This window comes from Plectropomus leopardus, chromosome 1 (assembly GCF_008729295.1).
Source record: "Plectropomus leopardus isolate mb chromosome 1, YSFRI_Pleo_2.0, whole genome shotgun sequence".
In the NCBI taxonomy this organism is placed as follows: Eukaryota; Metazoa; Chordata; class Actinopteri; order Perciformes; family Serranidae; genus Plectropomus; species Plectropomus leopardus.
Window position 1 is genome coordinate 38,081,087 of NC_056463.1, and position 23,720 is coordinate 38,104,806.

The 23,720-nt window shown below is 39.2% G+C and overlaps 1 protein-coding gene and 5 non-coding genes across 6 annotated transcripts in view; 1 reads left to right on the forward strand and 5 right to left on the reverse strand.

Annotated features, from left to right (window-relative positions):
• The window catches only part of LOC121941804 (nuclear receptor ROR-alpha A-like), a 125,992-nt gene that overhangs the window by 57,570 nt on the left and 44,702 nt on the right, over window positions 1-23,720 (forward strand). The window lies entirely within an intron of this gene.
• On the reverse strand, window positions 619-691 carry trnav-uac. The gene has a single exon. It is a non-coding gene; the product is annotated as a tRNA-Val (tRNA).
• Window positions 1,021-1,093, reverse strand: trnav-aac. Its single transcript has one exon. It is a non-coding gene; the product is annotated as a tRNA-Val (tRNA).
• Window positions 1,839-1,911, reverse strand: trnav-uac. Its single transcript has one exon. It is a non-coding gene; the product is annotated as a tRNA-Val (tRNA).
• On the reverse strand, window positions 2,461-2,533 carry trnav-aac. The gene has a single exon. It is a non-coding gene; the product is annotated as a tRNA-Val (tRNA).
• Window positions 3,020-3,092, reverse strand: trnav-uac. The gene has a single exon. It is a non-coding gene; the product is annotated as a tRNA-Val (tRNA).

Sequence of the window (23,720 nt, forward strand, 5' to 3'; positions counted from 1 at the left end):
AGCTTACACCATGTTGTTAAAGCCAATCATGTCACAGTTGATCATGAAATCTGGGGTGCTGACTTAGCACATCAGACTTTTGCTACCTGGCTTTCGCATTGAGGGCCTTCTCCTAGGCAACAGAAGTACTCTGTAAATTCCAACCTAGCATGGAGAGACATGCTGTCTGAGGGACAAACTGGAGGAACTAAGTTCCAGCCTGGGTGCTGGGTTTTCTATTTATGCCATGTGACAATATGAAAGTGGTGTGGTAATAAAGTACTGGTTCCACAGGGGATTGAACCCACAACCTTCTGTGTATAAAGCAGATGTGATGAACACCATGCATGTTAGCTCTTTGAAGTAGGTTATGTTTGGCTGAAGCTACAGTATGGTTTTCCTTTGCTCATTGGACAATCTTGAATGTTATGTGGTCTTCTGACCAAAGTCATGTGGTGATATAACAGAGTTATGGCTCTATTGGTGATTGAACCCAGCACCTTTTGTGTGCACAACAGACATGATGACCTCTTAGTGGGTGTCTCCTGTAGCTTTGTGAAGTAAGGCTATTGGGTCAGGTTATGAATGTGTTTTTGTCTAGACATCTGACCTCAGTCATGTGGTAATATGACAGACAGGTGGTTCCACTGGGGATTGAACCCAGGACTTTCTGTGTGTAAAGCAAATGTGATCCCGACTACACTATGGAACCTCTGTGTCAGTTCTAATGTTATTCATACATAAAAGTAGTTCTCAATATAGTTTGGTGGTTTACAAGTGTGGAAACACACACATATCTCAGTATTTCAGTGTAGTAGGTAATTGTGAAAAGTAACATTTTTTAATGTGTGTAGACAGAGTTCTGGTTTCATTGAGATCGAACCAAAGATCTTGTGATGTCCACTTTGTATTTAAGTGTCTTCCTTAGCTTTGTAATGTAAGCCAAATTTTTGGGTCAGATAATGAACATGTTTTTTCTTTGCTAAATGCACAGTCCTGAATGGATTGACTGGACGTCTAACCTCAGTCATTTGTGGGTAGTGATTCCACTGGGGATTGAACCCAGGACCTTCTGCGTGTTAAGCAGACATGATGATAACTACACTATGGAACCTGTGTTGTTTGAAAAGTTTTAAAATGTGGTTCTCAAAATGTTTTGTCAGTTATAAATGCTGCCTCCACTGAAATGCAAACACATATTTGAGTTTTTCATTGCAATAAGTCACTTTGGTTAGTGACATAATATTGTGGTTAACATAATCTACCAAAAGCACAATTTAGATTGTTTAAAGCATTACAGCTTGGTTGATACTTGGTTTGAGTTTTTCTTTGATTATCATGGAAACTTTTGATTGCTGACATCAAATTTTACAGTATCCGTGTGTCATAATATTTTCACGCATGTAATGATAGATCTGATCTTATTCATAAATCAGTGTAGTTCTGAACATAGTTTGGCAGCTTACAAGCGCTGAAACACATATTTGAGTGTGTGATATGACGATTTTAGATTGTGAAGAATTAGAATGTGTCTATGATCTGTATGAGATTGTTGTATCGTGCTACAGTGCACATTCTATCTGTTGTAGTTCTATGCTCATACACACAATGCATCCAAACTTTTTGGCTTGACCATCGAATGGGATTTGGTTATGATGACAGCTGCAGGCAGCGCAGTCTCCGCAGGTCACACTGGGACTTTCATCCCCGGGTCCAAGCGGAGCTGCAGAGGGAGGATATAGAGTAGTCAGGATATGAACATGATTTTCCTTTGCTCATTGCACATTATCATTAAAGACTGTGCAGTATTGACTCACCTGCTCATCTGACCTCAGTCATGTGGTAATATAACAGACAGGTGGTTCCACTGGGGCTTGAACCCAGGACCTTCTGCGTGTAAAGCAGACGTGATGACCACTACACTATGGAACCTCTATGGATTCTACTGTTATTCATATGTAAAAGAAGTTCTGAATATAGTTTGGTGGTTTACAAGTGCTGAAACACACACATATCTCAGTATTTTAATACAGTAATTTTTGAGTCAGATAATGAACATGTTTTTTCTTTGCTAAATTCACAGTCTTGTATGCACTGACTGAACATTTGACCTCAGTCATGAGGTAATATGCAGTTTTGATCCTAGTTATGCATAAATGTGGTTCTGAATGTAGTTTGGCTGTGTGTTGCCTCAACAAAGCACACAGATATTTGAGTGTTTCAGTGTCGTTAAGTCACTATGGTTAGTCGTAGTTGATGTTCAATCAGAAGCATAAATTAGATTGATTAAAACATTTTGGTTACAGATAGACTGGTGCTTTGATTTCCTTGGATTATCATAGCAACAGTTTTATATTGATATCTAAATTTATTTAGTCCATGTGACAATATGACAGAGCTGTGGTTTCCTTTACACTCTACACAAGTAATGTATGTGTTGACTCACCATCTGACCTGAGTCACATGGTAATATCATAGTCCTGGTTCTACTGGGGATTGAACCCAGGACTTTCTGCATGTTAAGCAGATGTGATGACTACCACACCACAGAACCTCTGTGTGTTCAATATCTCTAATCTTGATACATAAATGTGATTGTGAACATAGTTTGGCAGTTGAATGCTGCCTCCACTAACATATACACACAAATATTTGAGTGTTTCACTGTGGTCAGTGACATCATACTGTTGTTGATTTTAACATACTAAAAGCATGAATTAGATTGATTAAAACATTTCAGTTCTGGATAAGTTGAGACTGGTCAGAGCTTTCCTCTTATTATCACAGAAGGATTTGTGTCTTGACAATTTGTTTTCGGGCAAGTGACAATATGACTGAACTTTCGTTACAGCGGGCATCAAACCCACGACCCTCCACACATAAAGCAGCAACATGTTGAATGTTATGTGAGTTTCTCTATTTGCTCTCTAAAGTAAGGTTGGGTTTGGGTGAAGTAATGAACATGGTTTTCCTCTGCTTATTGCACATTCTTGGATGTATTGACTCGCCATCTGACCTCAGTGGTGTGGTAATTAAGTATTGGTTCCACTGGGGATTGAACCCAGGACCTTCTGTGTGTAATGCAGATGTGATAACAACTACACTATGGAACCTCTGTGTTGCTATGAAAATGAACATTTCTTTTCTCGGCTGACATGTATTTAAAGTTAGTACTAATCTGTTATGATTAACAGTATAATTTAAGACTGGATTAAAACTGGCAATCTTACTTTTACCAGACATACTTCTCAACCACTCATATGAGCCTTAAATGCTGCACTTATGTTTGTATATATGTACAGCAACCTACTGCTGCACTATACACTGTGTTTGCCAAGTGTAGAACTCTCTGCTCATGTGTGAACAAGCAGCTTTGAAAAGGCTCATCCATCGGGTCCATATGGGGGCCCCGAGGGCGGGAAGGCAATGGTGTGTGTGCGTGCATGTGTGTGTGTGTGTGTGGTGTGTGTGTGTGTGTGTGTGTGTGTGTGTGTGTGTGTGTGTGTGTGGTTGGTTGGTTAGGGCAAGGGGCACAGAAGGCTGAGCAGCATGTTTCTCACTCAGTATGGAGTCCAACTGGAGCACCAAGACGCTTAAACTAACTATTTAATATATTTAATAAGCACGGGAGGGGGTGGTGTGATGTGTGTGTGTGTGTGTGTGGGTGTGGGTGTGGGTGTGGGTGTGTGCGCATGTGTTGCCAAAGGGCCAGTAAGTTGTTTTCATATTCATGTATAGTATAAATCTGGTGATATTTTGCATTTTTATATTTATTTTCTGTACCACAGAGCTCCACTGTTGTACAGAAACTATGAAAAAGACATTAGTGAGCCACTTATGCGCTGGGTGTCATATTCCTTTCTTACTGTGTACACACACTGTAGTTTTTTGTTGTTGTTTTTTTTGTACCCAATCTCACACACACTGTCCTGCTTCCCCAAATACTCACTTGAGCACCAAACATGGATTCATGCACCGCTGAAAACAGTCCCCAACAAATGCACCATTTATTCCTGTTTTAGTTACCTTTGCAAAATAACCTACAGTTGGATATTTTTTCAGAGGGTAATAAAGTTTATAACTTGGAAGCAGCAGTGTTATATCCAAACAGTGTTTAACACATATGTGAATATAGACTGTGTAAGCAGGACAGGTGAGAAAAGTGGAATGAGTTTAGATCAACAGATAAAAGCAGAGTGGGGACTATTAGTGACCACAGACACCTTCACAGAGCAGCGAGTGACGACTGCTTGGTTACGTGGTGGTACTTTCCCTACTGACATACCTGAAGAGCACAGTGTGTGGAGCTGCTTCAGTTGCAGCAGCAGCGTTTCAGTTGTGTTTGGCTGCTGATGATAAGATGCTGCTCTTTCATGTTTCGCTGTCTGAGGTGCCAGAGAACGTTACTGCGGTTAGACAGGAAACAACTACCAGGAGCCCTGTGCACGCACGCATGTGTGTGTGTGTGTGTGTGTGTGTGAGTGTGTGTGTATGATTGTGATTGTGTGAGTGTACGTGTGTTATAGGGGTATGTGTTAGGGCATATGCCCTGTACTGCTGTCAAAGGAAAACCTTGTATCTTCCAAAGAGCTCATGAACTCCAGTTGCAGTGTGATTAGAGGAATTATAATTAAGGCTGTCAAATGAGATTTATATATTTTTTTTATCACTATTAATTGCAGACTTTTTATAGTTAATCGTGATTAATTGCAGTTATTTTGCATCACAAAACAGTTATGTTGTCCATATTGAAAAGGTGAAGCAATTCTCACCTGATTGTGATGACTGATAAATGCAAAGTTACACACAAAAAAATCACTCTCTATAGTTAGTATTTTATTTATTTTATCTTATTTAACCTTTATTTAACCAGGTTGGTCCCATTGAGATAAAGAATGTCTTTTCCAAGGGAGACCTGACTGAGACAGTCAGCAGTGAGAACACAAAGCTGCAGACAGCGACACAAAGGAAGAAAAACTACAACTCACATGCACTAAAATTATTAAAAGAGAACTATCTATGAGGCAAAAGAGAGCTTTCTGGGAGTCAGTTATATAACCAGACAGGCTAAAAACACTGAGGTCCTACAGGATCTGCTTCTAATCCATTGGAAGCTCATTTTAGATTTATAAACATTTAACGACACCCGCTCCTTGAGCTTCAAGTCATTCTGCAACCAGTTCCAGGCTGAGGGTGCAGAATACGCGAAAGCCTTTTTCCCAATTTCTTTTCGAGCACTATTTGGAAAAGGAATGTGTCTTGAAATGAGCTAAATATGTTTATTTCTGCTGTAAAGTTTGTCTTTTTAATATTGGGGTCTTTGGGGATTGAATCTTTTTCGGGGCCATCCTTCACTGCAATTTTTGGCAGTTCAACTTTGAGTTTCATTTGAGAGAAAGAACAGGTTAGAGGGTTATCTCAGCAAATAGTATATAAGAGAAAGTCTCCAAAACTGGATGTGTGGAGTCTAAGAGACATGGCTAATTATCAGTCAGACATTGTTCCTTTTTTTTGGGGGGGGGGGGGTTTGAGTCCCCTCACTCTATGAAAAATACATTTTTTTTTTTTAAACGTGAGTAGAAAAGGCCAGACATGTCCCACAGATGTTGACAAATAAGTAAAAGTTGATTAGAAAATGACCTTAATATGTGTTTTGAGGGAGGAGGGAGGGTTTTTTAGAAAATTATCAAAAACTTTAAATCTTTAGGGCATTATTTTCTTTGCTTACTTTTAGCAAATTTTCTTGTTCCTTTTTACTAATTTCGTATTGAGCCATGTCTTGTTAAGATTCTCATTGCCCCTTTTCCATGTTTTGGCGAAAAATCAAACTGATTTTCTTAGGTTTCAAGAGGTTAAAGAGAGGAAGTAAGTGGACATGATTACAGAGGACTGCTGTGTTTTACAGGGTAGTAGCTTATTGGTGATAATGTTTGATGTTATACTTATTTAATTTTTAGTTCACACTCAAAGCAAAACCTTGTTGAAACTTGATTCCAGCATAGATGCACTTTGTGTCATATCTACTGTTTTCCTGCTCTGTGACGGCAGCTAAAATAGAGATAAGTTATGAAGAAGTGTATAAAAATGTACTGGATATGGATGATTCATGCATCCTCTAATGTTAGATTTTTTTTCATTTCTCTAGTGGTTTCTTTAAACCATCTTTCCTGAGTTGCATCTCAGAAGAAGCTTCTGTTATCCTCAGCAGCAGCAGGCACAGCAGCAGCAGTGTGACTCACTTCCTCTTGTCATTTAAAAACAAGTCACCAAAAGTTCAGTCACATCTCTCCGTCTAATCCTTAAATCTCATTTTATCTCCACCATCTTAAATCCTCAGTTCATTTGATGCTGCGAGCGACTGAAGGCAGCAAGAGGAAGGGTGGCTTCTTCTCCTTTTTGTTTGGAGCTCCCTGATGAGCAGCGATGAAATGACTTTGGCGGCTGCTGCTAATGCGCTATAATTGGTACGAGGAGCAACTCGCTCTGAACAATTATAAGATGCACGAGCTGTAATCTCTGCTGAGACTCCGAGGGAGACGGACTCTCCATCTTTGGTGTCAGCCGGTTGAGTTGGATGTCTTTCAGAGCTTTAAAACAGTTTTCAGCCACAGTGAAGTGGCAGAGAATGTAGTTTTTGACAGTGCAGGTTGTACCTGCTGCAGCCTGGAGGACTAAACTTCAGTGTCTGCTGCCTGACACTTTGTCTTTCTAACAACCAAAACACCTGACACAGTTTACAGGCTGCTGTCTGCTGGTCCTGAGATGTCTTGAATTCACTTGGCAATGATCACCTTAAAAGCTCCCTGCGGAGTTTTTGTAAACAGTTACATTCACACTCAGTGTTTCTCACAAAAAAACATGGTGAATACGTTTCCTTCCTCATGAAACACTTTTTGAACATTTTGGAACTCGCATTGTTTACATCATGTTTTCTGGCAAGCGCTCTTTCTTTCTTGACTTTGTCGGGGGTGCACTGCATTTCTCTTCTTTTTTCAGTTTTTGATCGGCAGAACAGTGTGAGTCAGCAGCAGGTCTTTGTGTCCTTGTAAAGTGCCTTCAGAGCTCTTCACTTGTGTCACAGATTCAATTTAAATGACTTTTTCAGGGATGACTCTACAGAAAGTGACCCCAAATAACAAATTGGGAACAGAGGGGGTATAGAAGTTTTAGCAAATTAAATAAAAAATCAAAGCCTCTCTTTTCCGTGAGTATTCAAGCCCCTTCTCATTCCAAATTCATCAAGTTCTACCATTTTTGCAATAATTTCATTGTAAGATTCCCACACCAAAAGTCACCTTTTGCAACTGCACGACACAGCAGCCAGACAGAACCGGTATCAGTGCTGTGATACATGACTCATTCAGCATTTCAATCTGACGCCGTTTAACAACGTATCATGTAGATGCAACAGGTTCTGTCTGGTCGTGTTCTCAACTGAGGTCACCGATCAATGCATCATGCTGCCAAGGCAAGTGTTGTCCAGCCGTTTGGTGTCAGTTGAGAATGTGGCCGGATGAAACCTGTTGCGTCCACGATACGCTGCTGGACGGCATCAGGTTGAAACACTAGATGGATCCAACAAACCTCGGACCCTCATGCGGAAGTCTAACCATTCATTGCGGCATGTGCATTTGTTCACGCCCCAGGCGTTGGTTGCTGAGTATTTTTTTGCTTAAACATAACCACATGCAGCATAATCCCTGCATGTGCTTTTGTCCATCCCTGCACAGCAGACACAGAAGGATACCTAGAGCGTAATATGCAGATGCAGAAGTCTACTGCAAAGCCGCAACATGTGACGACTTGGGTTGAGAACGTGTTGAGCAGTCAGACCGTTGCTATGACACTCTAAGGAACTCTCTGTAGATCTCCAGTTTGCAGATGCAGTCCATCCAGTCAAATCACAGCCATGTCATCAGAATAAATGTTGACACTGTTAAATTGAATATTTCATCTGGCAAAAAAAAAGAAAAAAAAAGCTTTTATATTACCCTTTTTCATTTACCTTATCCGATAATGCTTTACATCCGTCAGCGTGGCTGAGGGCGCATCTATGCAATGCACGCAACCAAAACAAACAAACATGGAGGAGCTGGAAAGCGATTCTGAACGTGGAGATTCAGCACAAGACACTGACACCGACCAGCCTCCTTAAAACCAGGAGGAGCTGGTACCCAAAAGAGGGGCTGCTTCTGTTGTTTGAACGTGTTTTTTGGGTACGAAGTCAGACACAGAAGTAGGGGTGGGTGAATATACGAATATGTATTGCAGCTTTTTCCAGGAGCAGCAAAAATATCAACAATTCTGGCCTGAGATCAGCTGGGTCCTTCAAAATAAAAGCACCATGGGTTCTGCTTTGATTTATTTAATTATTACAATATTTAATTTAACTTAATTAACAGTGCTTAGTAAAGTATATTAAAAACGGTCCATGACTTCTTGCAAAGCTGGGAAATGTGTAGTGTCTTTGGAAAAGTTGCAGCTTGGTTCCTAAGGCCTTAATGTGTGCATATAGCTGGCTCTCCACTGCATTTTGTCCCTGGAGACTAATGTTCAGCGCACTCAGATACTTTGTTATGTCAATCAAAAAAGCCAAATCTGCCAGCCATACAGTATCTGACAGTTCTTGCATCGGTTATCCCTTTTCAGCCATAAATTGTCCAATCAAGAGGGAAAAATCGCTGCAGTGTGGACCCCCGACTGAGCCACCTCACATTGTTGTGATATACTACATCTTAGTATTCAGCCTGGATGTCAAGCAGGAACTGCTTAAACTGGCGGTGGTATAGGGCTTTAGAGCGAATAGCACTGATTGCCTTTATCACAGGTTTCATAACATGATCAAATTTGAGATGTTGGGCCTTTAAGGCTTTGGAGGTCAAGCAGCTCCTCTGTTACGTTCATGTCATTGTCAACTCTTCTCAAAAAAATCGGTAGCTGTGCAGCATCAGATGCATCTGTGCTTTCATGAAAAACAATCAAAAGTCACTCCCCTGTCCCCCAATTGTCTCTGAATATGTCCTTGATTCTCCGTGCCACAGTTTTATGAGCCAGGCAAACATTAGAAAATTCTCACAGGCCTCACAGGCCTGTTTGAAGACTCGCTGTTGAGAGGCCAAAGCAGCTTGCAGTTGCTTCACTTTTTCAGCATGCTGACTCCCTGTTAGCTTGTCGTATGTGTTAGCTTGTTTTGTTTGGTAGTGTCTCTTTACAATGAATTCCTTCAACAAGGCAACAGTCTCTTGTCAAATTAGGCGAACACAATTGCTTCGATTTTCAGTGAAAAAATATTGTAATTCCCATCTCTCCTGGAAGCAACAGCCCTCACTGTCAACTTTTCTCTTTTTATTAACAGGTGCCATGGCAGAAATGAGCAGAAGGGTTCACAGTGAGGTCACAGAGCCAGATAGAGTTAGAGTGGTACTGCCACCATGAGGTGAAAGGCAAAATTGCATTTCGAACCTTATATGGTTTATTTAAGTCCTAGCGGGCCATAAAAAATACGGTATTTGTTAACAGTTTAACAGTTTATTACCATTAGCAGTTGCAACTTTATAGAAACCATCCAAACAATGTTTATAAACAGTTTTCAAACCAACTATTAATAGTTAACAAAGTGTTATAAATATTTGGTCTATCTATCCAAGAGATATTTATATTGTATAATTTACTTTTTTTGTTTTTACAAAGGTTTACAAATTAGTTGGAAAACCATTAATACTTAGTTTATGTATTTATACAAGACTGTATAAGTCTTGGTATTTGACTAATAAAATAACAATCTATAACATTACTTATAATGGGTAAAGTTAATTAGTTATCATTTCTTCATTGGTTATCAAGGAGTATTGACAAAAGTATAATTAACAGTCAGTTAACAAGTTATTAATGATGCCTATACAGTATTGCCAGCTTCAGAAAGATGATGATACCGACATGTAAAATTACCACATTTATGGAGTAAGATGCATCCCTAAAAGAGGCCGAGTATTCATATGTGTGAAAAAAAATGTTATTCATCTCTGTATGATCTATGTACATTTGATTCAGTGGCTTTGTGCATTCTTTAGAAAGCAATCTGTCTTTATTACATTCACACACAGTTTTATAGATATATTTTTATATTTACTTGGCCTTCAGTTGATGAAGTGGACAAAAATATGTAATTTCTTCTACACTGAAGAGGTGGAGTGACCAGCACCCATATGATTCTCAGATCCTAACTTTGAGTGTTGAACAGTGGAGACTGCTGCCACTGAGAAGTGAGTGACCTGCAGTGGGTGAGGGGTTGATTCTCTGCAAGTCAGCCTGTGAAAATCTGTCAGGCCTTGATTCCCTGCAGTGCGGGGGATGGTTTCTTCTAGCTGACGATGGTCGTTATGGTCGTGAGGACATTACACATTGGCTTCAGGGTTGCTTACTTCTCATATCCTAGATGTTGTATCTGACTGAAACATGGCTTTTTCCTCTTTCCTGTGTTAAACAAGTGGATGTTGGGTAAGATAATGTTAAACTGTAAAGAGTAGAAATACAAGCAGAATTCCACATTTGTCGTCAATTGCACAATTGACTACAAGCTATTCAAAAAAAGGAGTTAAACATGTTTTTCACATGAAGAAACATCTGCTGGGAAGTGACATAATAACCACATGTATGTAATATCACTGAAATAATTGAAAGGTAATTATTTATTAAGTGGCCCTCTAAAGCAGTAGGGCATCTTGGCTCTCAGTGGCTCTGTTTGTCTGAATTTTTAACGCAATGGCCATCAGAAACACATTAACATTAGTTAAACTTTAAGTGCTAAAGAGTTGTTTCAGTTGACAACACTGGAATGTAAAGACCTGTAAAGCTGAGTGTCAATGTAAACTTATTTTAGCAATCTCACATGCCTTCATGCACACTCTCTGTGCCGCAGTGACAATGCTGTATACCAGCCCTGTATTTGCCAACTAATTTACAACTCTATGTGTTACCAGCTATAGTTATCAAAAACAACCAAAAAATAGATATAACAATAATAAAAACTTAGTTCTGGGTTGCACAAACCTCTTTGAATGGGGTCAACAGAAGATAACTAGTGAAGGCCTATTCATAGATGTGTATCCTGCTGTGATGGTTTTGAGATGAGGTGTTGGTGGCTCATCACCATTTCAATGCCCATCAAAAACACTAACATACCAGTTAAACTTTAAGTGCTAAAAAAAGGTTTTAGTTCACAATACTGGAATTTAAAGTCCTGTAAAGCTGAGTGTCATTGTGAACTTATCGTATTATTATATTATTTATTATGTGCCTTTCACTTCATGCACACTCTTTGTGCACTGTGACAATGCTGCATGCCAGTGTGTGTAGTATATGTTATAGACTGTAGTCATTAAAAAACAAACATCTTTGAATGGGGTCTAGATTAGATAATGCTAAAATACACTTACAAACACAGGTGTTTCATCCATCACTAAAAAACTATTCATTTTGAACACAATGGAACACATTACAAAACAAGATATTTGGTGTTCAAATCCATTACCTATCATAATAGCATGAAAAGATTCAGAGAACCTTGAGAAATACATAAAAGAGACAAGGCTAAAAACCAAATATGAATGGCCATGACCTTTGACCCATAAAGCTGCACTGCATTAAATACCAACATGACTGAAGGATATCACAAAATGAGCTCGGGGACACTAAAAACCACTGACAGTGGACACAGTTTATCACTGTATCTATAAATGCAAATTAAGACTTAACTATGCAAAGTGAAAGCCAGATATCAACAAAATCCAGAAACACTGCCAACTTCCCCGGACCTGAGCTCATCTGTCACGTCACAGTGAATACTAAGACAAGTTATAATTGTGTTCACATTATAGCCTTTATTTTAAATAGCTACAATGGCAACATTTCTGGTGCCAATTTACTAAACAATGAGAAGCTTTACTGAATAGATACATTTTTGTATTAGATATTTTTCTCTTTACAAAATGCACCTTTCTATTTCTTTTTCATTAATCTATGGTGGAGTGTGAATATCACTCTGTCCTATCCAAAAGGGAACTTGTGTCATTATGTACCAGCCAACTTGGGACCACCGTCGCTTTATTCTATATGTGTGGCCCTTTTTTCTGTAATGTTGATCAACAAAGAAAATGCATTCTTATGCATATACATTGAAAGCACGCACATACATTGTAAAAGAGATCCTGTGCTTGTAATAACTCTTAATGGGAATTTCCAGTAAAAGTCTGATAATAAATCTATTTTTATGATTAATCAGCAAATACTGTTGCTGACCTTTATATCGTTTTGGTCCTTTCTGGGAAACCCTTCATTGTAAAGGTGAACATCTAAAGTAGGAATTCCAGTATGTTTTTTCCATGGCCAAGGGATCAGCCAGTATGTGTGATATCTCTGATCTAGACACTAGAGAAAGAAGTCTCAGACTTGTAATGTCATGAAGTATAAAGTCTGGAGCTGCACCTTCTGCTCATCGAGAGCCTAATTTTGGGGACCAACAGAATGTTTGTTATCCCTTAAACCCAAATGAACTTTATTATATTGGTGTTGTCAGTTCTGTAACAGAAAATGTTCCCATATACTTATAACATTGTTCTGGCTGTTCTCAGTGTCATCTAGAAAATCTTTCACAATTTCATATCAATGGAGCAACTCTACACTTTATATCACATGACATCACAAGCACTCCAGTTTTTGGATATGGGAGCGAGTTGCCCATGTTTACTAATGTTTTTAGACTGCCTTAGATCATAGAAATAATATGTATGTATTTTAGAAATGGGCATAATTTCCCATTAATACAGTATCAAGCCATAAAAAGGTTAAGCCAGCCACTAAAGTTGAGCCTTTATATTCTGTTACACAAACATACTAACAAATCATATTTGAAGAAGAAATGTAACATTATTCAGATGAGATTTTTTTTCACAAGTATTATTAAATATGTTTGTATGTGCTTTACATGGTTGAGTGTGAACGTCACTCCGTGCTATCTAAGAAGGAACTTGTGACATTATGTACCAGCCAACAGTGGACTCATGTCATTATATCCTACTCAAGGGTGGACCTTCTTCTGTAATGTGCACCAACAAACAAGTTGCATTTCTTTAAGTACAGACTGAGAACACACAAGTATATTGAAAACTTGATTGACATTCACTACTTGTGAAAACTGGTCAGGTAAGTATTTTGGAAATTGAACAATTTTAAAGGTCAAGTCAAAGTTTGATGTTACATAATTTTATTTAAAACTCCTTTTTTAGTTTTCTTACAAAAGGAAATGGAGTGTGGACATTTTTTTTTTTTTTTCTTTTTAGAGTGCAAAGTTCAAAGAGTACAAACAGAAGTCGACTTATGAAGGCCCATTCATAGATGTGTATCCTGTTGTGATGGTTTTGAGATGAGTTGTTGGTGGCTCATCACCATTTCAATGCCCATCAAAAACACTAACATACCAGTTAAACTTTAAGTGCTAAAGAAAAGTTTCAGTTTACAATACTGGAATGTAAAGTCCTGTAAAGCTGAGTGTCATTGTGAACTTATCGTAACATTTATTATGTGCCTTTCACTTCACGCACACTCTCTGTGCACTGTGACAATGCTGCATGCCAGTGTGTGTAGTATGTGTTACAGACTGTAGTCATTAAAAAAACAAACATCTTTGAATGGGGTCTAGATTAGATAATGCTAAAATACACTAACAAACACAGGTGTTTCATCCATCACTGAAAAACTATTGTGAACACAAAGGAATACATTACAAAACAAGATATTTGCTGTTCAAATCCATTAACTATCTGCCATAATAGCATGAAAAGATTTAGAGAACCTTGAGAAATCTCTGCATAAAAGGGACAAGGCTAAAAACCAAAAATGAATGGCCATGACCTTTGACCCATAAAGCTGCACTGCATTAAATACCAACATGATATCACAAAATGAGCTTGGGGACACTGAAAACCACACTGACAGTGAACACAGTTCATCACTGCATCTATAAATGCAATTTACGACTCTACTATGCTAAGTGAAAGCCAGATTCAACAAAATCCAGAAACGCCACTGACTTCTCTGGACCTGAGCTCAACTGTCATGTCACAGTTTGATTTCTTTCTTTTGGAAGCAAACAGCTTTTAAGGTCTAGTCACAGACTTGTGTTAAATCATTTTATAGTGATTAATTAATTAAAATAAATATATTATTTATTAAAATAAGTAATTATATTGCTGATCATTTTATGTATAATGTTACTCGTTTATAGATTTATTTTTCTGAATTTTTGGTGATACATTGGTAGTTACAATTGGTCTGGTCTAAATATACATATATATATATATATATATATATATATATATATATATATATATATATACATATATAAAACAAAGACAACAATAAAGTTATTAACAGTAAATAGTAAGATAAAACTGAATTCACAGGATTATGGGAGCCTTCTTTAAAAGATATACTTTGCTTTGGCAAGTATTATTTCTGTAATATTTATTATCACAAAAAATGTTGATATATTGCAAGCAATAAAGTTTACATACCCATTTTTAAAGATACAAATGAAGTTTTAGTGAAAAAGAAGCACTCTATAGGTGAGAGAACCAGGATAAACCAGTTTGACTGCAGTATATGGATGTCCCCCCTTTGATAGGCAGACGTCGCTCAAGGCTTCAGGTCCCCTCTTGGCAATTTCTTTAAAAAATTGTAAAAAATCACATTTGCAGTAATATTGTGAAAGAAGACCTCAAAAGTAAATTTTCAATTCTAGTTTTGTATTTTTAAAATGACTGCTAATAAAGGTTCCCTCTTGGATAGTACACTTAGATAGTCCCCTATTATTATGTTCGCATGTATGCGTGTGTGTGTGTGTGTGTGTGTGGTTGGTTGGTTAGGGCAAGGGGCACAGAAGGCTGAGCAGCATGTTTCTCACTCAGTATGGAGTCCAACTGGAGCACCAAGACGCTTAAACTAACTATTTAATATATTTAATAAGCACGGGAGGGGGTGGTGTGATGTGTGTGTGTGTGTGTGTGTGGGTGTGGGTGTGGGTGTGGGTGTGTGCGCATGTGTTGCCAAAGGGCCAGTAAGTTGTTTTCATATTCATGTATAGTATAAATCTGGTGATATTTTGCATTTTTATATTTATTTTCTGTACCACAGAGCTCCACTGTTGTACAGAAACTATGAAAAAGACATTAGTGAGCCACTTATGCGCTGGGTGTCATATTCCTTTCTTACTGTGTACACACACTGTAGTTTTTTGTTGTTGTTTTTTTTTGTACCCAATCTCACACACACTGTCCTGCTTCCCCAAATACTCACTTGAGCACCAAACATGGATTCATGCACCGCTGAAAACAGTCCCCAACAAATGCACCATTTATTCCTGTTTTAGTTACCTTTGCAAAATAACCTACAGTTGGATATTTTTTCAGAGGGTAATAAAGTTTATAACTTGGAAGCAGCAGTGTTATATCCAAACAGTGTTTAACACATATGTGAATATAGACTGTGTAAGCAGGACAGGTGAGAAAAGTGGAATGAGTTTAGATCAACAGATAAAAGCAGAGTGGGGACTATTAGTGACCACAGACACCTTCACAGAGCAGCGAGTGACGACTGCTTGGTTACGTGGTGGTACTTTCCCTACTGACATACCTGAAGAGCACAGTGTGTGGAGCTGCTTCAGTTGCAGCAGCAGCGTTTCAGTTGTGTTTGGCTGCTGATGATAAGATGCTGCTCTTTCATGTTTCGCTGTCTGAGGTGCCAGAGAACGTTACTGCGGTTAGACAGGAAACAACTACCAGGAGCCCTGTGCACGCACGCATGTGTGTGTGTGTGTGTGTGTGTGTGTGTGTGTGTGTATGATTGTGATTGTGTGAGTGTACGTGTGTTATAGGGGTATGTGTTAGGGCATATGCCCTGTACTGCTGTCAAAGGAAAACCTTGTATCTTCCAAAGAGCTCATGAACTCCAGTTGCAGTGTGATTAGAGGAATTATAATTAAGGCTGTCAAATGAGATTTATATATTTTTTTTATCACTATTAATTGCAGACTTTTTATAGTTAATCGTGATTAATTGCAGTTATTTTGCATCACAAAACAGTTATGTTGTCCATATTGAAAAGGTGAAGCAATTCTCACCTGATTGTGATGACTGATAAATGCAAAGTTACACACAAAAAAATCACTCTCTATAGTTAGTATTTTATTTATTTTATCTTATTTAACCTTTATTTAACCAGGTTGGTCCCATTGAGATAAAGAATGTCTTTTCCAAGGGAGACCTGACTGAGACAGTCAGCAGTGAGAACACAAAGCTGCAGACAGCGACACAAAGGAAGAAAAACTACAACTCACATGCACTAAAATTATTAAAAGAGAACTATCTATGAGGCAAAAGAGAGCTTTCTGGGAGTCAGTTATATAACCAGACAGGCTAAAAACACTGAGGTCCTACAGGATCTGCTTCTAATCCATTGGAAGCTCATTTTAGATTTATAAACATTTAACGACACCCGCTCCTTGAGCTTCAAGTCATTCTGCAACCAGTTCCAGGCTGAGGGTGCAGAATACGCGAAAGCCTTTTTCCCAATTTCTTTTCGAGCACTATTTGGAAAAGGAATGTGTCTTGAAATGAGCTAAATATGTTTATTTCTGCTGTAAAGTTTGTCTTTTTAATATTGGGGTCTTTGGGGATTGAATCTTTTTCGGGGCCATCCTTCACTGCAATTTTTGGCAGTTCAACTTTGAGTTTCATTTGAGAGAAAGAACAGGTTAGAGGGGGTTTATCTCAGCAAATAGTATATAAGAGAAAGTCTCCAAAACTGGATGTGTGGAGTCTAAGAGACATGGCTAATTATCAGTCAGACATTGATCCTTTTTTTTGGGGGGGGGGGGGTTTGAGTCCCCTCACTCTATGAAAAATACATATTAATTCATTGTAATTTTGATTTTTTTTTTTTTTTAAACGTGAGTAGAAAAGGCCAGACATGTCCCACAGATGTTGACAAATAAGTAAAAGTTGATTAGAAAATGACCTTAATATGTGTTTTGAGGGAGGAGGGAGGGTTTTTTAGAAAATTATCAAAAACTTTAAATCTTTAGGGCATTTTTTCTTTGCTTACTTTTAGCAAATTTTCTTGTTCCTTTTTACTAATTTCGTATTGAGCCATGTCTTGTTAAGATTCTCATTGCCCCTTTTCCATGTTTTGGCGAAAAATCAAACTGATTTTCTTAGGTTTCAAGAGGTTAAAGAGAGGAAGTAAGTGGACATGATTACAGAGGACTGCTGTGTTTTACAGGGTAGTAGCTTATTGGTGATAATGTTTGATGTGTTATACTTATTTAATTTTTAGTTCACACTCAAAGCAAAACCTTGTTGAAACTTGATTCCAGCATAGATGCACTTTGTGTCATATCTACTGTTTTCCTGCTCTGTGACGGCAGCTAAAATAGAGATAAGTTATGAAGAAGTGTATAAAAATGTACTGGATATGGATGATTCATGCATCCTCTAATGTTAGATTTTTTTTCATTTCTCTAGTGGTTTCTTTAAACCATCTTTCCTGAGTTGCATCTCAGAAGAAGCTTCTGTTATCCTCAGCAGCAGCAGGCACAGCAGCAGCAGTGTGACTCACTTCCTCTTGTCATTTAAAAACAAGTCACCAAAAGTTCAGTCACATCTCTCCGTCTAATCCTTAAATCTCATTTTATCTCCACCATCTTAAATCCTCAGTTCATTTGATGCTGTGAGCGACTGAAGGCAGCAAGAGGAAGGGTGGCTTCTTCTCCTTTTTGTTTGGAGCTCCCTGATGAGCAGCGATGAAAAATGACTTTGGCGGCTGCTGCTAATGCGCTATAATTGGTACGAGGAGCAACTCGCTCTGAACAATTATAAGATGCACGAGCTGTAATCTCTGCTGAGACTCCGAGGGAGACGGACTCTCCATCTTTGGTGTCAGCCGGTTGAGTTGGATGTCTTTCAGAGCTTTAAAACAGTTTTCAGCCACAGTGAAGTGGCAGAGAATGTAGTTTTTGACAGTGCAGGTTGTACCTGCTGCAGCCTGGAGGACTAAACTTCAGTGTCTGCTGCCTGACACTTTGTCTTTCTAACAACCAAAACACCTGACACAGTTTACAGGCTGCTGTCTGCTGGTCCTGAGATGTCTTGAATTCACTTGGCAATGATCACCTTAAAAGCTCCCTGTGGAGGTTTTGTAAACAGTTACATTCACACTCAGTGTTTCTCACAAAAAAACATGGTGAATACGTTTCCTTCCTCATGAAACACTTTTTGAACATTTTGGAACTCGCATTGTTTACATCATGTTTTCTGGCAAGCGCTCTTTCTTTCTTGACTTTGTCGGGGGTGTGCTGCATTTCTCTTCTTTTTTCAGTTTTTGATCGGCAGAACAGTGTGAGTCAGCAGCAGGTCTTTGTGTCCTTGTAAAGTGCCTTCAGAGCTCTTCACTTGTGTCACAGATTCAATTTAAATGACTTTTTCAGGGATGACTCTACAGAAAGTGACCCCAAATAACAAATTGGGAACAGAGGGGGTATAGAAGTTTTAGCAAATTAAATAAAAAATCAAAGCCTCTCTTTTCCGTGAGTATTCAAGCCCCTTCTCATTCCAAATTCATCAAGTTCTACCATTTTTGCAATAATTTCATTGTAAGATTCCCACACCAAAAGTCACCTTTTGCAACTGCACGACACAGCAGCCAGACAGAACCGGTATCAGTGCTGTGATACATGACTCATCCAGCATTTCAATCTGACGCCGTTTAGCAACGTATCATGTAGATGCAACAGGTTCTGTCTGGTCGTGTTCTCAACTGAGGTCACCGATCAATGCATCATGCTGCCAAGGCAAGTGTTGTCCAGCCGTTTGGTGTCAGTTGAGAAATGTGGCCGGATGAAACCTGTTGCGTCCACGATACACTGCTGGACGGCATCAGGTTGAAACACTAGATGGATCCAACAAACCTCGGACCCTCATGCGGAAGTCTAACCATTCATTGCGGCATGTGCATTTGTTCACGCCCCAGGCGTTGGTTGCTGAGTATTTTTTTGCTTAAACATAACCACATGCAGCATAATCCCTGCATGTGCTTTTGTCCATCCCTGCACAGCAGACACAGAAGGATACCTAGAGCGTAATATGCAGATGCAGAAGTCTACTGCAAAGCCGCAACATGTGACGACTTGGGTTGAGAACGTGTTGAGCAGTCAGACCGTTGCTATGACACTCTAAGGAACTCTCTGTAGATCTCCAGTTTGCAGATGCAGTCCATCCAGTCAAATCACAGCCATGTCATCAGAATAAATGTTGACACTGTTAAATTGAATATTTCATCTGGCAAAAAAAAGAAAAAAAAAGCTTTTATATTACCCTTTTTCATTTACCTTATCCGATAATGCTTTACATCCGTCAGCGTGGCTGAGGGCGCATCTATGCAATGCACGCAACCAAAACAAACAAACATGGAGGAGCTGGAAAGCGATTCTGAACGTGGAGATTCAGCACAAGACACTGACACCGACCAGCCTCCTTAAAACCAGGAGGAGCTGGTACCCAAAAGAGGGGCTGCTTCTGTTGTTTGAACGTGTTTTTTGGGTACGAAGTCAGACACAGAAGTAGGGGTGGGTGAATATACGAATATGTATTGCAGCTTTTTCCAGGAGCAGCAAAAATATCAACAATTCTGGCCTGAGATCAGCTGGGTCCTTCAAAATAAAAGCACCATGGGTTCTGCTTTGATTTATTTAATTATTACAATATTTAATTTAACTTAACTAACAGTGCTTAGTAAAGTATATTAAAAACGGTCCATGACTTCTTGCAAAGCTGGGAAATGTGTAGTGTCTTTGGAAAAGTTGCAGCTTGGTTCCTAAGGCCTTAATGTGTGCATATAGCTGGCTCTCCACTGCATTTTGTCCCTGGAGACTAATGTTCAGCGCACTCAGATACTTTGTTATGTCAATCAAAAAAGCCAAATCTGCCAGCCATACAGTATCTGACAGTTCTTGCATCGGTTATCCCTTTTCAGCCATAAATTGTCCAATCAAGAGGGAAAAATCGCTGCAGTGCGAGTTGTGTGATATACTACATCTTAGTATTCAGCCTGGATGTGTCAAGCAGGAACTGCTTAAACTGGCGGGTATAGGGCTTTAGAGCGAATAGCACTGATTGCCTTTATCACAGGTTTTCATAACATGATCAAATTTGAGATGTTGGGCCTTTAAGGCTTTGGAGGTCAAGCAGCTCCTCTGTTACGTTCATGTCATTGTCAACTCTTCTCAAAAAAATCGGTAGCTGTGCAGCGTCAGATGCATCTGTGCTTTCATGAAAAAACAATCAAAAGTCACTCCCCTGTCCCCCAATTGTCTCTGAATATGTCCTTGATTCTCCGTGCCACAGTTTTACGAGCCAGGCAAACATTAGAAAATTCTTGCTTCTTCTCGGGGCAAACGTTCTCCACTATTTTCATGACATAGTCTTTGATAAATGTACCCTCTGTGAAAGGTTTGCCATGTTTGGCGAATAACATGGCCACTTTGTAGCTTGCTTTGGTGACCTTTTCATTTGACTCACAGGCCTGTTTGAAGACTCGCTGTTGAGAGGCCAAAGCAGCTTGCAGTTGCTTCACTTTTTCAGCATGCTGACTCCCTGTTAGCTTGTCGTATGTGTTAGCTTGTTTTGTTTGGTAGTGTCTCTTTACAATGAATTCCTTCAACAAGGCAACAGTCTCTTGTCAAATTAGGCGAACACAATTGCTTCGATTTTCAGTGAAAAAATATTGTAATTCCCATCTCTCCTGGAAGCAACAGCCCTCACTGTCAACTTTTCTCTTTTTATTAACAGGTGCCATGGCAGAAATGAGCAGAAGGGTTCACAGTGAGGTCACAGAGCCAGATAGAGTTAGAGTGGTACTGCCACCATGAGGTGAAAAAGGTGAAAAGCGAAATTGCACTTCAAACCTTGTATGATTATTATTTTTATTATTATTATTATTATTATTTATTCTGGTTGACAGTCCTAGCAGGCCATAAATAATACATTATAAAACCAAACCGTGATAATGGGCTTTATAAAATTGAATTGAATTGAATTGAATTGAATTGAATTGAAATGAATTGAATTGAATTGAATTGAATTGAATTGAATTGAATTGAATTGAATTGTATTGAACTGAACTGTACTGAACTGAATTAAATTGAACTGAATTAAAATGAACTGAATGTTTCCTGGAAAGATCAGTCCAATCTCTTCAGGTAGTCCTTTCAACTCTAACGTGTGAGTGTTGGTTCAGTTGATCTCTGTGGTTTGAGTGCAGCTCATTGAAGAGCGCCAGCTGGGAGCTCTGCATGTTCCTCACTTTTGAATAATGGCAGACAGCCGAGGCACTCTGTGGTTGGAGGGAGACCTCTGAAGTTATTTGAAGCAAACAGAATCAAAATAAATCAAAGAGCTTTTGAAATCTAAATGTAAAGAAAAAGAGAATAGGGGGAGCTGTATGAAATCACAAAGACATGTTAGAATAACACCAAAAAGCTTTTCATTATTCACTCCAAAAATGTCTCGTTATCGAGGTGAAGAGCACATGAGCACTGTTTTTCTGCCGTTTGCAGGGATACTACGCCGATTTTCAACCACCTGTTTATCAGAATATTGTGGGTAGTGTGTGTCAATTAACACTGGTAAACTTCCCTCCATCTAACCAGTGCCTGGATATCCCTGTTCCCAGCATGGCAACACTCTGCTGCAGTACAGAAGTGGATCAAGAGACAGATGATTGAATCTAAAAATGAATTATGTTACTTCACTGCCTATTACTTTCTTGGCTGTAATAGCGAGAGTTTGTGAACAGGAAGTGGGTTCCATATTGCATCCTGCACAGTGAAAACGTAACGTACGCAGTAATGATATCTGCAGTGGGGGAGTTCTTGCCTAAACACCCGTCCGACCAATATCGAGCAGCTCCATTGAATGGGAGTGCACTATTAGCTGTCATAGCTGTCAATCAGATCATTTCTTTTAAGCCAGCCACTATTGTTTCAAAAGGACAAGGAGGCATTACGTCACCCACCAGCAGAGGTATTTATTTGTCTATTGCGGTGCAGTGCATTCTGTTAGTTGTAGGTTTTTTACCTCTTGAGCAAAAACATCCTTTTCTGTTTTCTCTGGTCATGTAGCACCAATTTCAAAAGTATTTGTGTCTTTCAACTGCAGAGATGGCCTAGTTTTAAGTGAGGATGCTCTTTTATATTTTTAAAATACTTGTTTAAATCTTAGAGTGTGGTTTACTTGAGATTCAAATGACTTCAGATCAGTTATGTTTTTAGGAGGGGTTATTCAAAAGACAAAAAGCAATGTCTTACAAACTCCCAGCTGCGGTCAGAATACAAGTATTTGTTTCAAACACAACTTCATCATGTTCACAGCCAGCACGGCTACAGCAGAACCTGGTTGGTTCTTGCAAGTCACAGAGAAACATAACAAAAGCAGACAGGTGACTGAAAAATACATGAGCAGGGAGTGTTTGTGCGTGTGGAGAGAAGTAGTGTTTGGAAAAGAACCACAGACAAATAAAACATTACAGTGTTTGTAATAAATGTGTTCCTGCTGATGAGTTCACTACAGCAGAAGTAAGTTGGATTCGCTTGAGCTCAGCTGGAGCAGGTTGTTGGAGCTGTTCCTCCGTCCCAGAGAGCTCTTCCTTCAGTATCCTCGGGGCTCAGCTCATTGCGAGCAAATGTTTTTCCCCTCCATCCATCAGAGCCCTGCGGGATCCACTCACCATGTCGTCTGCTTCTTCTTGTTAATGCCTCCTCTCCGAGCCACAACGACGTCCAGCCCGCTCAAACCCTACAGGGAAGCGGCTTCTACCTCCCTCATGTGTCTCCTTATGTTGCTGCTTTCTGCTCAGCTCAGCCAATGAATTATGGAGGAGAGCGGGACGACAGAAAGGCCCCAGTTCTGAGTGCATACTCAATGTTTGATTAGTTTAGAATGGAGCTGGGACGCAGATCAAGAGAATCCTTCGAGGAAACACAACACAAGACTAAGAGTTTGCAGCACAGCAAACAGTAGCATGCTGTCTTTGGGCACAGCGTGGTTAAAGCACCCTTACATTCTTACAATGCTAACATGGTAATGATTAGCACATAACCATCTCAATCATCACTTGATAATATGATATGATAATAATGACTTCATTTATATAGCACCTTTAAACACAGAGTTGAAGTGCTTTGACAAAAAAAGCAAGGCAGAAATGGGATATGTAGAAGGCAATACAACAACAGAAAGACAAACAGTCCTGTTTAAACACAAATTAGACAAAACTAGTGTAGAGTTAGGGTGAAATTAAAACAAAATTAAAACAAGAAACCTGGTTAGAACCATCTTGCTGTGAGGCAACACTGCTCAGTACTGCACCAATGTGTGGCCCGGATGCATCGTCATCATTTATTTATTTATTTATTCATTTAAGTATTGTTTGTGGTAATCAGCCTTTCCTCCATTTCAGGTAAGAACTTTTTAATGTAACTGACCTGCAGAAAAACATCATGTGCTCTGGTTTGTGTTGAGTGTTGTCAGATTGTCACTCCTGTTAGTCGGAGGATTTCTGCACAAAGCTGAACTTGTAGGAGTCTTGAGCGTTGGTATGGCAGCATGGGTTTTTTGCTTCAGCTCACAGTGAAT